The sequence below is a fragment of the Tetrao urogallus genome (assembly GCF_951394365.1).
Source record: "Tetrao urogallus genome assembly, chromosome: 7".
NCBI lineage: Eukaryota > Metazoa > Chordata > Aves > Galliformes > Phasianidae > Tetrao > Tetrao urogallus.
The window spans coordinates 529,434-534,329 of NC_136820.1; the positions used below are offsets into that span (position 1 = coordinate 529,434).

General features: G+C 52.1%; 1 pseudogene across 1 annotated transcript; it reads left to right on the forward strand.

Moving 5' to 3' along the window:
- Window positions 1-2,644: 2,644 nt before the first annotated feature.
- Window positions 2,645-4,651, forward strand: LOC306948767 (osteoclast-associated immunoglobulin-like receptor; annotated as a pseudogene). The gene is made up of 5 exons: window positions 2,645-2,741; window positions 3,420-3,587; window positions 3,706-3,983; window positions 4,065-4,384; window positions 4,511-4,651. The product of its transcript is annotated as an osteoclast-associated immunoglobulin-like receptor (transcript).
- Window positions 4,652-4,896: the final 245 nt, after the last annotated feature.

Sequence of the window (4,896 nt, forward strand, 5' to 3'; positions counted from 1 at the left end):
TGCTCAAACCAGAAAGGCCAATAGATTGGTAAAGAGCTTGACACTGTCACCATGTCAACACTTATAGAGAATGCAAGTAACAAAAGTTTGGGCCCAAAATAGAACAGAACAGAACCTTGCGCTCTATATAATGCATGCCTCTGGGGCCAGGACCACATCCATCAGCCCAGGAAACAGAGCTGCTCTCCTCACCAGTAATAGCAGCCGGAGGAGGCACGGAGGCACAGAATCACAGAATCACAGAATCACAGAATGGCCAGGGTTGGAAGGGACCTCAAGCTTCATGAATCTCCAAACCCCCTGCCACATGCAAATCTGACCACATTTAATACCAGAGCACCACTAACCACCACATTTAATACCAGCGCAGGCTGCGCAGGGCCCCATCCAACCTGGCCTTGAACACCTCCAGGGATGGGGCATGCACAGCCTCTCTGGAAGAAAGTGGCTTATTATTCCACATTTATGCACACTGAGTAGATAAGATGAAATACTTCAGAAGTACCAAAATTGTAACTTTTGTATTATAGGCTATTCTGTTTTGCCAAGAGGCCCTCAGCAAAAGAACAACTTAAGGGGCCTCTGACAGGAGGTCAAACTGCCCCTCCTTTATATTAGGAGGAATGCAAGTGATGCTCCCCTACATTTTTCCTCCCAACTTACCTCTATCCCAGGACAGCAGGTGTCCAGGAATTGTGGCCTAGTGCAGAATGAGCAAATGTGAGAATTAGCAATATACGCTTAGCTAGCAACCGTTCATCTTTAGCCAGTATCTGTATGTTTAGTGGAATGTTGGGAAATTGGTGAGCCTGCAGTACTCAGCCAATGGGGAACCAGGGCAGGGAGAGAGAAGCGTTGGCTGATAGGGCATAAAAGACATGAAGGCTGTTCTGATTGTTCTGATGGCTGTAACCCCTTTCCCACAATGTAATCTGCCAGTTAGTGGTGGTTTTTAGAGGTAGTAGCTCAGATACGATCAGTAAGGAACTTCATTTTCACATTGGCAGACTTTTTAGGAGCTCCTATCTCCTTAGTTCATTTGACAACTGGTGTCTTTAAAGAACTGGAAACGGCACTTATGTACTATCCTGTTGCAGGGACTTCAGAAGCTTGCTTCCAGTGACAAACCTAACTGCAGCTTTTCCACATTTGATTATGCATTGGGCATCTTTGCCAAGCCTTGTAGGGGTATGAAAGAACAACAAAGGAATTCCATGAATTGTTATGGGCTGTGGATATATCCACTTCTGCTTACTAATTAAATAAATAAAAAAAAAATAAAAAAATGCGATGCTTTGTGGAAAGCAGCATCTTCTCTTGCAATCTTATCTGTCTTAGGAAAAAACACCCTTGTTTCTCAGCTTTGGTGCTGTCTCGTTCTTGATATGCTTTGTGAATTCCCATGACAGTTTTCTAACGACAGCTCTCTCCCACGATCACTGCAGCGACCATCTCCTGCATGCAACACAGGAATCTTCCTGAATTTCATTTCTGTCTGTGCAGATTTCCAGAAGAGTGCAATGGAACCAGCAACAGGTTTTGCAAGAATGGGACTTCTTTATTTCGTTGATCCATAGTCCAATAGTATTATTGTGTAACTAAATACGAAGCTTGCATTTTGCCAAGGTTTGAACTTTGAATGGACTTTGGCCTGTTTCAAGAAAGAATGTTCCTGAGCCTTCTCAGCATCACCAATCATCCGGCTTGCCTGGGTGGCATTAGCTGAAGAGTCATTGTCTTGGGCTGAAGATAACATGTCCTCAGTATATATGAGTAACAAAGCCTCTTTGTAACGTATGACTAAAACATAAAATGAGAAAGCATAACACTAGTGGGAATGTGGACCTTGCTTTTGAGAAACAATGCATCAGTGTCTGATTCCAGAGAAGCAGCTGCAATTTTGAAGGAGTTCTCCAGGTGTTTGTGAGAGGTGTACATGTGGTAGGAGCACCTATAGGTGCCGGTGTCAGCTGAAGTCAGCCCAAAGAGGGTGAAGGTGGCCGTGCCCCCACCATCAGGGTCCTGCTGCTGGACAGGGGCCGAGTGCCCATCCTTGTGCAGGAAGGTGGCCCCTTGGTTCCTGTCCAACTCCTCCCTGCCACCTGCGGGTTCTGGCTGTTTATGTGTCCCCATTCTCCACCACTACCTCCACAGGGATGGGATGTGGAGACACTGACATGAAGGATTGACGGCGGGACAAACAAATGGGTGCTGACACCTACCTGAGTGCAGGTGTGGGCATCACCTCCAGCATCATGCTGACCCCAAGGGGGGAGGACTGTAGGCAGCAACCCCTGATGTGGTAGGAGCACCTATAGGTGCCAGCATCTGCTGGGGTCACCAAAGAGGATGCAGGTGGCTGTGCCCCCACCACTGGGTTCTTGGTGCTGCATGGGGGTTGAAGGCCCATCCTTGTGCAGGAGGAAGGCGGCCCCATAGTTCTTGTTCCAGCAGTGGATGGCAGCATTGGTCGCCATTTCCACATGTTCCTCAGGGCTGAGGGAAATGCCTGGTGGGGGTACCCGTGATCTGAGTGCAGAGAGGAGACAGCAGTGTGACATGGCCTTGGGGAGAACAGCACAAGGACACTCATTTTCCCAGTGCCCTCACTTGTTACCACCAGCTCCTCGGGTCACTGTCTCCGATGTCGCTGGTGGCTCCAACACCCAGCACTGGCACTGATACCCGCAGGTGGCAGGGAAGAGTTGGACAGGAACCTGGTGGTGGCGGTGGTGGCAGTGGTGGGGAGCTGTGATTGATGTCCCCATCGCACTCACAGTTATTCCCTCCTATGTTTGATGCAGGTGCAATCTCCGGAGGTCGTGAGGCAGTGCAGCAGGGCACGAGGGCATTTGAGAAATGCACTGATGCAAAGCATCCCCACAGTGCTGGAAAAAGCAAAGAGGAAGCGTAAGGGAAAAGGGAGAGGGAAGAGGATGGGGAAGGGGAAGGGTTCTTCAGCCTCGTGTTGATGTTCAGATGTAACGAGATGGAGAAGGCGAGGGGCAGATTTACCCTCATCTCTTGATGCTGATTCCTCACAACTCCCTCTCATTCCCTCCCTGGGCTGCCGCACTCCTTCACCACATCCACCCCTCCAAGTCAGCAGCTGCTGTCTGAATCTGACGCCCTCTCACAGAAGCATCATGCAGATGGCTCTGCAAAGTGTGCTGAGCTCTCTCTGCCTGCCACCACCGCTTTCCCTTGAATTATAGCTCAGATTGCAAACTCTTAATCACCTCCCCTAGTGACACAGTTCCTCCCTCCTTTTATCTTTCTGCCTTGCTATCAGAGCAGCATCAAAAAGCCTGCAAACAATACGCTCTTCTTTACGAGCTCTACATCTATGTTCTATTGCCAGCTCCTGTATCTGTGGATCTAGAAAAGGGATCTGCAGACACTCCCTGTCCCCACTGCAGTCTCGCTGTCCCAAGCTGCTCCTGTCCCAAGGCACAAATGGCGCTGGCCCTCCTCCTGGGTGAGTGACAATGGGGACGTGGTGCCACCGGGGTTGGTGGCCCTGTGTGGGACCAGGACCATGTCCCTTGCAGGTTGGTGGCTGGTGGCAGTGAGCAGGGCAAAGCAAAGTGAATATGAGGACGGGGGAAGAATGGGGCCAGAGGGAGGGGAGCGTGGTCAGTGGGCCATCAGAGGGGCACAGGAGGGTGTGCAGGGAACAAGGCTGACTGCTGTCCCCTGTCCCAGTGCCCTGACCCTCCCTGTTGCTGCACCCTAGCCAGGGGTTAGAAGTGGGGGCAATGTCACCCTGCGGTGTCACCTGCCCCGGCCATCTGCCTGGGTCCGGCTCTGCCAGGAAGGAGGTTTCACCCCCTGCATGAAGAAGTGCAATGTTCAGGACATGGCCGTGTTCTGCTTTGCTATCACAACGTGGGTGCACACAGGGACGTATCGTTGCCAGTACCGGCTGTCTGAGCCAGCAGAGACATCAGAGATGAGTGACCCTGTGGAGCTCGTAGTTACAGGTGAGTGCACTGGGGTCAGAGGGAGGCCCTGAGCTGTCCTCACAGGCCCAAGTCCCATCCATTTTCTCTCCCATCATGCAGATCACTGCTTCCCCCCACCTGGCATTTCCATGAGCCACAAGAGACGTGTGGGGATGGGGACCAACATCACCATCCGATGCAGGAACATGTACCAAGGGGCCACCTTCCTGCACAAGGATGGGCACTCGGCCCCTGTCCAGCAGCAGGACCCTGATGGTGGGGGCACGGCCACCTTCACCCTCTTTGGGCTGACTTCAGCTGACACCGGCACCTATAGGTGCTCCTACCACCCCAAAGGCTTCCCCTTTCTGTCCTCCCCCCTTGGGGGCAGCGTGACACTGGAGGTGGCACCCACACCTGCACCCCCAGGTAGGTCCGAGATCCACAATTGGGTGTCCCCAGCTTCATCCACGCTTGACAGCGTCACTGCATCCTCTTCCTACGCAGGTGGTGGCTGGAGCTGGGAACAGCCAAACGCCCAAACCACACAGCACCCAATGGGAGAGTCCCATGGGAACCTGGTGGTGGCGGTGTTGCGGGTCTGTGCTGCTGCTCTCGTCTTCGGCCTCGGCGTCTTCTTCATCTTCAGTGCCCGTGAACTCTGGATATGGAGAGATGGGAGCCCGGCTGGGGAAAAAGTTCAATAGATTTCATCTCTGATTCTGATCCCAAACGCCTCCTACCCGTGCTTTGATCCCATATACACACCCTCACGTCTCCCCCACCTTCTCTTCGATCCTCTATCAATCCCCATTACTCTCCCCTGCTGCCAGTTCCATCTTCTATTCATCCCCACTCCACATAACTCCCACCCAGCTCCACTTTCAGTTTGGATGCAGGTGCCCACCCCCATATCCCCAAGGCCATGCAGTTCCAGGTCAGTGTCTGGGTC